At 32.9% G+C, this 13,456-nt stretch overlaps 1 long non-coding RNA gene across 2 annotated transcripts in view; it reads right to left on the minus strand.

The window, feature by feature from the left end:
- Positions 1 to 2,360: 2,360 nt before the first annotated feature.
- The window catches only part of LOC308610252, a 30,402-nt gene continuing 19,306 nt past the window's right edge, over positions 2,361 to 13,456 (minus strand). For both annotated transcript variants that reach the window (XR_014014474.1, XR_014014475.1), the window contains exons 2-4: positions 8,498 to 8,719; positions 6,893 to 6,980; positions 2,361 to 3,298 (exon numbers count right to left, since the gene is read on the minus strand). This is a non-coding gene — a long non-coding RNA (uncharacterized lncRNA). The remainder of the gene's footprint in view (positions 3,299 to 6,892; positions 6,981 to 8,497; positions 8,720 to 13,456) is intronic.

Genomic DNA, 13,456 nt, shown 5'->3' on the forward strand with positions numbered 1-13,456 from the left:
TTAGAGCTGTAAAATCAAAAAAAGATCAAGTTGCCCCTAATTTAAAAACCAAAAAAATGCATACAAGTTGAGGAATAGAGAATTTAACTCATTTTAAGAGTGAGTTTTCTAACAATTAGAGCTTCCTAAAAATGAAATAAACTTATTTTGAGTTGGCAATTTCTTTCTCAGTGAGGACATTCAAGTACAAGATGACGATCATTTTTCAGGTGTGTTGTAGAAGTGCCTTAGAGATTGAAATTTGCATTAACCAATATTTAAGATGATTCAATAACATCAGAAAATATGCTATATTTATATATGCTCTTTTATGGTAGAGTTCTGTCTATAATGTTTTCTAAAATATCCTTTGAATTAATATTTCAATAGTAGTCTCCAGTGCTGCAAATGTAGGCCAGAAAGTTAGATCTGTGCACAGTCTATTTTTTAAGAAGCTTGTAATCTGGAAGAGAAGATAGACAAAAATGTTGTAGCAAAATGCAGTAAGTTTCATAATAGAGATATCCTCATGCTCTTATATGACATGGAAGCAGTGTCACATTCTTAATATGTCATTTTTCTGAAATACTTCAGTATTAATTTCTCATAATTATAATAAGTAATTAAGGCATGAATTATTTACAGAGAGATTCTAGTTATTCCTAAAATATTTGGAAATTGTTTTAACATGAAGGTATTTCTTAGAATACCTCCAATAAAGTTCCAAAACATGTCTTTCAAAGCCTAAATGTGTTTGTACAATCCTGGCAAACCTCAAGGAAAAATGTGAATGTTGCTGATTATCCACCATTTAAAGTTTTCTATGCTTTGGCATTTTTCTGTAAGTATAAATAATTGACTATGAACTATGCAAAGAGTTGTTTTACCTGAATTTCTTTGAGATCCATCAGATGTGGCCATTAAAATGAGCCAATCTCCTCCATTACAACTACTCACTGTGCAGGCTTCTAGTCAAGCATTGGTGGAGATAGCGCAGCTCAATTTAAATTAAAATTCAGGGTAATGTAACTAAACAAGTGAGTCCTATCCTTTTCCCCTTACTTTCCCTTAGAGAGTTTTTGAAGTTAGGGATTTGTAAAATGAAAATATTAAACCAAATTTAATAGCAAAATGTCATTTTTATCATTAGTGAAACCAAGCCCAGTTTCCATTTACCCCAAAGTATAAATTGCCTATCTGAGAAGCAGTTCAAATTTAAGTCATGTCAGATTGGTGGTCTTTCTGAGTTTCAGTTTGGAACTCTTATTTGAAGTCATTGTTTCATTCAAGAGCATCTCAATATCAATAGCAGGTTTTCTACTTCAGCAAAAGCCTTGATGTACAGCAGTGCCATTGGGTCCAGAGGATAACCTCTTTGTACGTTTTTTCTCCCAGTCTCACAGCAATCTCACTGATATCACAGAGCACATTTTTAATCCTAAGTATATGTCCTAATTTTGGCAGAAATCCACTCCTCCACTTTTATGCAATGTATTAACAGCCAGCAATTTAATTGTATTTGTTGAGACTGTAATATCAACGTGAAGCATTCCTTTTTTGAAGCTCAAATTCTTAATATTTGCTTTCCCCTTTGCAAGAAATACTTACTCCTTTACTCCCTTGTCCCCTTAGGCTACCTACCACATACATCAATTAAGAAGACATTTCACAAGGGATGCCTTTCCTCATCCTTCCAGGTGAGAAAGGCTCCCTGTTCCATGGCTCATAGTATCTTGTCTATATTTACTACAATTAGTAATTATTCTTTAGACTGCAGGCTCTAAGAAGTATGGACAATGCTTGCTTTTCCCCACCTTGTATTACCAGTACCTAATGCAGTGCCTGGGACATAGTAGAAGTTCTATAAATATGTAATGATTGATGAATGAATGAATGAATGAATGTGTTAGTAACAAGATAAATGCATAAGTCGTATTTGTAAAGCACAATACAAAGTAATTTCATTACTATTCACCCACTTATTTGTACCTTTATACCCTTCTCTTCATTTATATATCTTAGAATTACTTTTAATTTTATCAGCAGGGATACAGGATTTAATGCCTAATTTTTTTTTTTTTTTTTTTTTTTTGCTGTGTGCGGGCCTCTCACTGTTGTGGCCTCTCCGGTTGCGGAGCACAGACTCCGGACGCACAGGCCCAGCGGCCATGGCTAACGGGCCCGGCCGCTCCGCGGCATGTGGGATCTTCCCAGACCGGGGCACGAACCCGCATCCCCTGCATCGGCAGGTGGACTCTCAACCACTGCGCCACCAGGGAAGCCCCATTAATGACTAAATTTTGATGAAATGTATTAGAAATATTCGTGAGTGAGTAAGCACTATGCCATGGTAAGAGAGAGAAAAAAATGAAAGCTATTGCTATATTCTTGACTCAAGTCATACTCAATATTATTTGTTACATATTATATTACACACACAAATGCATTCTCACTGGCATGGTATCACCTACATTATTATAATTTCCATTTCCTTTCCAATCCCTTTAAAGCCCATATCTGACCCTTAGACTTATTAAATTGCATTGTTTTAAACCACTTCTCCAATTTGTCAAGGTCATATTATGGTCATGTTGAATTTTGATCTTGAGAAAATATTAATCAGTCTTATCAACTAAAGAGAACTGTAAATTACTAAATCCACATGCTTTTCTATCATCCTAGTCTTGATGAAAATATTAAATAGCCTCTGGCCCAGGATTGACCTCTACATATAAAACTTCTGTCCACTTTGGTTGAGGAGGAACTATAAATGAGTTTGATTGTTCTACCTACTTTGTTTCCAATAAATAGGTCTCTGGTGCTGATCTCTTTTTATAAATTTGTGAATGAATTCAATTTGTAATATTTTTATAATATTAATATTTAATGTCTGATTTCAAGTCGTGGATGAAAAAATGCTCACATCAATGAAAACTACTACTTGCCCAAATAGATTAATAATAGTAACAACAATTAAAGTCGATTTTAAATCTACTGTCATGTTTATTTACTTTCCTGAATTGTTCCCACTGTGCCACTTCCTTACTTTCTGAATGTGACAGGTTCGTGCATGACGTCCTCCTCTAGATGCTGTGCCATTAAGAAATCTCTCTGATTATAATAGGTGATCATCTATGATGGATAATAAGAGAAATATGCTTGTGCATTTTCAATCACAAATCCATGTCTTGCACAATGAAATGATTTTACTTGTTGCTTGATCACGGGGACTTCTTCCTCTGAATAAATAAGACTTGACTTTGCCTCTTTATGCAGTCATCTGTTCACAGTTCTGCCTCTCTCCGGTAGACTGTGTCTCCTTAAAGACAAATGAATATTCATTCATCTTTGATCCCCATTGCTTAGCATGCATAGTAATTGTTCAACAAATATTTGTTTAATAAGTTAAACACCAATATGCCATGAAGTAGGAAAATCTGGAGATGTGAGTGGTCAAGATGGGGGGTGTGATTAAAGGACCCCTCTGAATTCTAAGAACAGCATACTGAGGATGGAATGCATGAGTAATCAAACGGGCTGACTACTTGACAACTAGTATGTATTCAATTTTCAAATTCTATATTATAAGCATCCCTGAGTGTAATTTGAAATGGATAGACAGGAATTTTTATTTTATTTTTTCTAAAGAAGAAGCAGTGTAGGTCTCTATTGTCATGGCCTCTGTTGCTTCCTACGAATATTTCTCCAATTTCTTGACATAATCATTTTCAGGAAGCCAAGAGAGTCCAAAAGAAAATGACAAACAACAGAAATTGCTTTCATTTTCTAGTGTTTGGAAAAACATAAAAATAGGTTTAAGTTTTTCAAACATACTTAGATTTCATGAGATTTTACTTGGTTTATAATCAATATGATAAGATGCATATATATGTATATAGAATCATCATTCATTTTAAATTGGAAATAATGTGTATTCCCATGGCTGATTTGCAAACTGTCAATAATAAGAACCAAGCTTATGTCCTCCTAAGTCTTTTGTAGCCCCATTTTAACACATTTTCTGGAAGTTATTTCACTTCAACCACTCTACTTTCTAAAAAAACAATAGATGACTTTTTAAATTTTTCATTTCAAAATGAAAATATTAAAATATGCTAAAAATTGGTGCAATAATGGAAGCTACAACTTACCACGTAAGTTTGTTTGTAGTTGAGCAAAATATGTTCCAATAATTTTTGCATTGTATTTGCCTTTCTCTATATAATTACTAACCCTTTTTCTTTCACTATGGAATGTGAATTTTGATTTCTCATCTTCAAATTTGCCTTTAAATACATTTCTACCCTTATTTTTCTTCCGTCTGGAAGCTAAGTTTTCAAGAGAAAATTTGTTTCCACAAATATTGAACGTCTTCATATTAGGAATAATTCTAATGCAACTACTTTGTATTTGGAAATGTGCCACTGTGTTTAGGAAGGCTAAATACATACTTTTGGGTAAGTTCAAAAAAGATTACTCCAATGATTCAACCAAATATATTTCAAGCATATTGATAAGAATATTCAAACTAATTGTGTGTGATAGCCATCAATTAAAGACGTAAAATGAATGCCTGCTATTTTAAAACATAATTAAGCCAAGGAAAGGCTGTGCATAACTAGCATGTTCTGTAAAGATAATTGGCTCATTAACTAAATTCTAACAGCCCATTCACATTTCTAGATTTTAATTGAAGAATGGATGGAAATAGTAAGGTGAGCTCATTGCCCAATACACATAAGCAGGTGACAATTTTAATTTCTGCAGAGATGCCCATATTGTATGAAATCTTATTAATATTGTGATGGAATACAGTGAATCATGCTGTGAAAGAAGCACATATTTGACTGTTGTACATGTGTTCACACACACACACACACACACACACAGATACACACACATTTCTTTTCTCTCCTCTCTATTCTCATTTCAGTCCCATTTTTCCTTTTCTTAGATAACTGGTATCATGAATTGAATATAAATACTTTGAATCCATGCTTGAATTTTTTACTATATGCAAATGAATCCATGAAAAATACATGATTGCTTTGAGTTTTAAAAATTTGTATACATGTCATCATGCCAAATATGTAATCTTGAAAATCATTTATCATGTATATAATTAATTATTTTCAGTGAAGTATGGTACTGCATCTTAAAAATAGTTTATATATGTCTTTTGTAAGCAGCATAAACTGCAATTTTTAAATTTATTTTTATTGTCTCTGTGATCAAATGTATTGTGATTATTGATCTATTTCTCCTTTATTTTTCCATGTTTTATCCCTCCCGGTACTAACTTCATTTAAACACATTTTTCATTCTCTTTTTATGGTCTACCTTTTTATGAATCATATATGAAGTATTCATTTTTAGTGTTTTCTGAAAAATTCGACATATATTTCTAACTTTAAAAAGTCGAAAACTAATTATCTCATCTTCCTCCTAAGCGGTTCATGGACCCCTCAAATTTTAAATCTTATCTCCAGTATTTCAGTATATTATCTAGTGTTTTAGTTTTACTTTGTACATACCCCCAGTGGCTATTATTTTTTACACTCAACCGTTATTCAGGTTCATTCCAACATTACAAATTTCTTTGCTGGTCACTGCTCAGTGCACCCTCCTACTTCTTTTTATGCTTATTTTCTTTCTTACTGAAGAGCATTCTTTGTACAATGGTCTCCAATCTTGCCTAAAACACATGAGAATTATGTGAGAAGTTTTTAAAGCTCCCATTATTGAAACACCGCCTAGATCACTTTGGTTAAAAAAAAAGAATCTCCAAATATTGGCTTCAGGCATCAGAATATTTTTTAATGCCTTCAGACAATTCTAATAGCTGCTGCTACTGCTTTAGTCATTTTTTGTTGTTGTTACAGTTTGTGGGTGGTAATTCCTCTTTGTCTATGAATGAAAATTTCTTTACTTCTTGTTCTTGAGTAGTTTTTTAAAATGAGGTATAGAATTTTAATTTGGATAGCTATACGTCCTCAGTACTTTGAAGATATTATTCTATTGTTTTCCAGCATCTACCTGTTTTCTGATAAGGCAACAGCATCTACCTGTTTTCTGATAAGACAACGGATATTTAAAGCCAGCCCTCAAAAACAAGGCTTATTATTTCCAGGCCCTCCTTGAATTTCTTGGTTTCAACTCCTCCTCACTACTCTAATGTTGAATTTGTTTTTTCCCCTTAAATCCTGAGACTGTGGATCCCCCCTTTTTGTAAGCTTGTTCATTTATTGCTTGTTGATTTGCTTTTTATGTGTTGCTACATGTAAAAGCAACATATAAAAGAAAACACAAGTATAACAAACTGTGTGTTCAGATTGGAAGAAAGGATTCTCAATATCAGTTCAGCCTATCCTATTGACTGAAAGCATTTACCTTGTTTCTTTTACAACTAACTTCAATATTATGAGTCTTACATCTAATATACAGTACTCTTCACCCTTCTTGGAATGTCTATGCTCAATAAGGACATCAGTTGATTTGTCACTAATATTGCTTTTCCTACATGTGACCTCATTCAGAGTTCTATCCATATACATAGCATAATCTTATATTTTGTATCTAACTGGCATCAGTTTTCCTTTTTCTTTTGATTTACTTTTAAGCTTTACTTTTAGCAGGACTGTACTGAAATACTCTTACACCTTAATAGATCTAATTTTCTGGACTTAAAATAATAGATATTTGTATCACAGGGGCATTTGTCTTTACAGATACTGATTTCTGTTCTCTGCACATGTTTTCATGTTATATGCCCAGTGTAATACGAAGCGAGTTAATTTATTGTGTTACATATAGTAAAGAATCCAGCAGAATAATGTTATTTAGGGTTTTTAAAATTATTTCTATGAATAACAACAACATCAACAATAATAGTAATAGAAAAGATAATTGCTACCTATAGCAAGTCTCAGTTTTTTCTTAAACCCAGTAGAAGGCCCTTCACACTCTATTTGTCAGTTGGCTTCAGGTTTTCATTTTGTTGGCTAGAAGACAGATAAAGGGGATTATGGACAGAACTGAGCCTGGTTTCTGCTAATCTCGAACTTGAATTCTTTCAAGGGTTGCAAAATATGATTCAAGTATCTCACAGGCCTGTATAACCTTTGTCATCTCTCTGGTATATGTGCCATCATGGGTGGATTTGGAACTGACATTTTATACCTCTGATCTCAACTGTATAAATATTTGTTTAGACTGACTATCAACATAGAACACAGACATTCTCTTCTGATGTATGGATGATAGAATAGTTCTTAACGGGGCCCCTATGGATGGGGCAGGCACAAACTAACAGAGGGCAATGAGGCAAATTTTCAATGAACTCAGATTTTATATTTTCCTTTAGGTAAAAGAGGGGTTGCTTCTATACCAAAAGACTATTTCTTATAATTTGGGTTACATTAAAAATATCTCATATATACAGCCATTTATCTGAATCTATAAGAGTGACTTGGTTTTCTCAAATACATTATATATGGTGTCCTTTAGACTGGAATTAAATTAATCATGGTTGTATTTTTTTTCTATTGACTTCCCAGCTATTTACCCCTAGGAAAACTCTCTTAAATAATCAAGAGAAATATTTTAGGCAACATTATGTAAATCATCACCCTTATTAGATGAATTAACATTTTTGAAGTTATAGCTCATTTCATGGAAATCAGATTAACCTGATGTTATGGGCATTGTCATTTATCAGTAAGTTATTTGTTAATATGCTCAGTATGTGACATAAAGTATGTAACTTTAATAAGAGAATGGATCACCTCAAATAATTTAGCAAATCTTGAAAATGATAAGGATTAAAACTGTGGATGTATAAAGGACACAGAAGCTTGGAGAACTTTAAAACCATCTATTTCTATCCTGTTTCCCTCAGACAAGGAAATGAAGGCTGACACTTTAGCATGGTTTGGAAATCCTTCTAAAAATTATCTGACTTTCTCTTAGAATTAATAAGTAATTTAAAGTTTTAAGAACTGCAGAACTGATCACATGAATTACCATAATTTAGTCAAGAATTTTTTTGAATATCCACCTTTTGACAAACATTGTACATATATGTACCAGGCTGTAGAGATGAATAAAATCATCCTTAGTCTTAAATAACTGAAAGAAAAATCCCCCCAAATTAGTGAATACTGAGGAATTAAGGATGATGCTATGAGAAAATTTATATAATGTGAAATTTATTAAGTTAAATAAAATATTTTGCTTTTGAGATTAGAATGCCTTGTTTTTGTTCTAATAATACTGATGATAGATAGTGGTTGTATTTTGCAGAAGTTTTATGGGAGCAAAATAAAAACTTGGTAATGTGATAATTAATTTGGTCCCCCAAGGTGATTTTTATTGTTATTTCTATTGGTGTTGTTAATGAGAGAAATTTCTGTGAGCTATTAGAAAAGAAAATGTGGATATCAATATCTAATCAAAAAGAAGGACAAAATAATGGATAATTAGAGAATATATATAGCCAGTAAATTAAAAATATACTCACATGCTAAGGAAGCACAGTGGTGGAAGTTTTGCTCATCATAAAGCTTTAACAGTGAGTAGAAGTTATCTTGGTGTCTTGGGTGTGGGAAGATATGCTAACAACCAGTGATAGATCCGTTGTAAAATTTGGAACTGTTTCTCCGGTATTAAATTTCACTTAAGACCTGTGCTTCTGGACAGGATGGAGTAATAGGAACTGGATTTACTCTCCTGGCTTAAACTGCTAAAAGTAAAAAATATATATATATTAAACAATAATTTTACACATTGAACAACAAACAGCACAAGAGAACGGTTGTATAAAGCTGTTAATTATAATGATAACCCATAAAAACCAGTGGCATAATGTTTTGTGTAGTACAGTTAAATGTTGGTGATTGAACAAGTCCCTGGTCACCTGTAAAAAATAAAGGTGGATTCTCTTTTCATATTTATTAACGAAATGAATTTCATAGGGATGCAGTATTTAAATATGTTAAAATACTAAAATTACTAGAAGAAAACATTTTTGTTTTATTTAATAAAAGTTAATTTTTAAAATTTTTTAATATTTTTATGTGTTGCATTTATTGCTTTAAGATTATACAAATATGTTTTGATATAATTTAATACATGCAGCATCAACTAGAGTATTAAATACACAGACTATTCAATGGGTATAGCCTTAGTAGTGGGACCAAATTAGCTCTAGACTAAATTGTTTCAGTTGCAGCCTAATAAGGCTTACAAGGAAGCCTCAAAATGATCAAACTATTTCTTAACTACCTCTTTGAGCAAAGTTACAAATATTAAAAAAAATACAAAAATGCCCTGCAACCAGCAAAGTAAAATTCACAATATCTGACATGCAATCTAGAATTACCAGGGATGCAAAGACAAAGGAAAATATAACCCATAACAAGGAGAAAAATTAATTAATAAAAACAGACTGAAAAATGGTACAATCAGGTAACAAAGACATTCAAACAGTTATTATAACTAATTTTCATAGGTTCAAAAAGGAAAGCATCAACATCTTAAATAGACATACAGAGGATATAAAAATAACCCAAATTGAGTTCCTAGAGATGAAAACTATAGTTTCTGAGATGAAAAATAAACTGGATGGGATTAAAAGAGATGAGGCAATGCAGAAGCAAAGATTGACCTCCCTGCAAAAGCAAAAATTCTGTTATTATAATATTATCTATCCCACTGAGTAGTCCAAATATAAAGTCTGAAATGAAAAATGCCAGCTTGATCATCTTTTTCCATTTCAAATTTGCTTTACTCTTTCTGGTTTGTACTTCCAAAAATAATTAAAGTATAAAATTATGAAAATTGTATTCAATGGTATTAAAATTCAGCATCTATCCATTTTATGGATTGCCCTGCATAATGCAAATATCTAAAATCTAAATATTATGTGTATATATACATATATGTATATATATCTCACTAGCAGAATGAAAAGAAAATATGAAAGTACAACACAAGTTGTGGAGGAATATAGTAAAGGAAACTAAAATTATAGTATTTTTGTTTTTAGATATAGTTGCTCTACGCAGTGGAAAAAATGATATGCGGATTAGCATATTTTATTTTCTGAGAAGCATGAATCAATTTAAAAGGCGAAAGGGCAGATGAATTTGAAGAATGATTAATTTAAATACATTATCAGTCTTCAATTTTTTTGTTACTGACAACATCCCCTTTAGGATTTTCAAAACGCTGTAAGGAGGGATTCCAAGATTTTTAGTTGCTATAGAAGCAATTATTAGCAAATGCTTTCTTCTAATCTCATTACAGAAAATAATGCCCTTTGTGCCCAGAGAACTCCCATTAGAACAGATACCTAGTGGGAAGCAGCCACATAGCACAGGGAGATCAGCTGGGTGCTTTGTGACCACCTAGAGGGGTGGGATAGGGAGGGTGGGAGGGAGGGAGACGCAAGAGGGAAGTGATATGGGAACATGTGTATATGTATAACTGATTCACTTTGTTATAAAGCAGAAACTAACACACCATTGTAAAGCAATTATACTCCAATAAAGATGTTAAATAAAAAAAAGGAACTGCCTTTCGGAGCAGCTCAGAACATAGGGTGTAGCAGTCTGGAGCTATCCCACATTTCCTGTGTCTTCTTAAATATTGTGTATATATGCTATGTATTTATATCTCCCTCTAAATATACATCTATATCTCCTAAAATACTGTCTCACATATAATGAAGTCACAATTTCCAGATAGTTGTTCTGGTAGTCATTAGACCAAATATACTCTCATTTATTTAAAAAATGTGAAATGAGAGAAATGTACGAAAAACTTGATCCATCTTCTGACTGAATTTGTGGTATTAGTACCTTCAGAAGAAGAAATAATTAATTTATTGTAAATTATTTTATTCCTCATTTATTAGAGAGGAAATTTATAAACTGAATCTGTTAGGGCTTAAAGGGTTTTTTTCCCAGAAGATAATATCTGTGGTTCTCACCTTACACTGAGCAGTATATCACTAGTGAACAATCTGACAAATATGTACATTATTAAGTTATTTTATTTTCACCTGGCTTTTTAATACTATCATCTGATATACATCATATTAATTGACACTGCAATTTCTTCCTTGATTTGTAATTTTTTCCTACAAACACTTTGCATTCCAACTTCCACGTATCTGATTTACTCATCCATGTGATGGTCTTCATCGTCAGACATCTTGTTGTCTGGGCTGTTCAACCCTGTGACAGTAAAAGCACACTCACTAGGGACTAGGAGTTTGCGAAAGACTTAGAAAATTGTTTGACACCTGAAAAAAATGGCTCCAGAGTATGAAAAAAAATCTGCAAAATTGAGATCAAAACTTGTGTAATTAATATTTCCAACTAATATTACTACAACAGCAATGTTACTCAACTTTCATATATAGTTATCTATAAATTATATTGGATATGTGACTTGGGCACATTTTAATGCATTTGATAACATTTAGGGTAAAGCTTCTAAAAGGGCAATTGCCTAGGACTGAGGAAGGTTTAAAAATGGCACAGAATGAACTAGAAGTGACTTCAATGGGAGGCTGAGGCAGAGATGCTGGACCCGGAGAGTGACAGAGCAGGCGTACACTGGAGAGAGCTTTCCTCTACAGGAGAGCCAAGAATTTGTTACTTATTGAGTGGGGAGCATGAAGGTAGGGGACCCTACAATGAGAATCCTAGGATAGCTTCTAGATTTCTAACTTGGATAAATGACAGGACGGTACTCTTTGGTGAATACTGAAGGAACAGCAACAGCAGCAGAAGTCTAAGAATGGAACTTTAACGTATCACAATGCCACCTTTAAAGTAAATTTGGCGTTCTTCTCCTTTTTGAATGAATGAAAATGCATTAATTAAAGACATACACATTCACACACCTGCTAATATCTGCTCTTCTGCAATCATGTGTTTTCTGTATAGTGTCTAAATATCTATTCCAGTTGAAGTAGTGCTTAAACACTTCAATATGCCTGTTTTCAGCCAAAAAGAAAAACTGTCTATGACTGTTTCAACATATTTTAAATATACGTATAATCATTGCCAACTTATCTGCTTTGCAGATACTAGTTTCCTATACAATATTTAATATCTCCCTTTAGTGAAAATGTCATTGCTCAGTATTATGATTGTTTTTCATTTTTATTATATGTCTGAATGTTAGAATTATTGATTAATCTCTTTATTAATGGAATGATCTCAGCACAATGTTAAATACTCTTCTTCTCTACCATTATTATATGTTATTTTAAAGATTTTCCATACAGTGAAAATTCAGGCTTTTTGAAGTCAGTAGGATAGGCTCCAGTGAGTAACAAAAATGCTTAAGAACAACAATATGAATTAAACAAATTTAAGTAGTTAAGAAAGCACTAATCTAGCCGTTGAGAAATATATACTAATATTTACATAGTATGAATATCTAAATCAATAGTTTCAAAATGAGATAATCTACTGAACAAAATATCTTAAAATGTGAATTAAAAGATGTTGTAAAATCTCTATATGATTAAAATAAAAAATTTTTATAAGCTTGGAATATAAATAATAAGTGCATTTTTGTCTGGGAGACAAGTTGTTATCTGGGAAACCTCAAGACATTTTGTAGATTATCGAAATCACTTTACTATCACTCTTGAGCATTTCTCCTATCAACTCTATAATTAGTATTGGAAATTAGCATTATGACTCTATTTCACTATCAGGAACATTGAAGAAACTATTTCAAGTGCTAAACATTGGTTTTAACAAATAAAAAACAATTCATCTGAGGAAGATGTTACAATGAACTGAGGAATTAAAAGATCTCAAAGTAGAGAAATTTCACTGACTGCAGTATAAACAACTTGAGAGTAGAGAGTGTCTGTTTTTCCTGTTTGCCCTCCAAATTTGGGAACAGTGTTATATGCACGGTGCAGGGTAATAAGCAAATATTTAACAAATGAAAAGTACTGAATTCATTACCTTGTGGTACAAATTAGGATTTCTTTTGTACTAACTAGAAGATTTTAATTTCAGCATTATGAATTATTAATGTCTTTATCTGATTCCCAGTTCTGTGTCAACCAAACTTATTTGAGTGATAATTAGAGGACTTCATGTTTATCCTATCTTCTAGGATTTCACTTTTGCATATCTATTAATTCATAATTTTGATGTTTTTATAGCACAACCAAAGACTATAAAAACATATAGAGCAAGCACTTGCCAAAGAACTCTAAATAAAACAGGTCTCAGGGGCTTCCCTGGTGGCGCAGTGGTTGAGAGTCCGCCTGCCGATGAAGGGGAAACGGGTTCGTGCCCCGGTCTGGGAAGATCCCACATGCCGCGGAGCGGCTGGGCCCGTGAGCCATGGCCGCTGAGCCTGCGTGTCCGGAGCCTGTGCTCCGCAACGGGAGAGGCCACAACAGTGAGAGGCCCGCGTACCGCAAAAAAAAAAACAGGTC

This window comes from Mesoplodon bidens, assembly GCF_964165515.1.
Source record: "Mesoplodon bidens genome assembly, contig: HAP1_SCAFFOLD_270, whole genome shotgun sequence".
Taxonomy (NCBI): Eukaryota; Metazoa; Chordata; class Mammalia; order Artiodactyla; family Ziphiidae; genus Mesoplodon; species Mesoplodon bidens.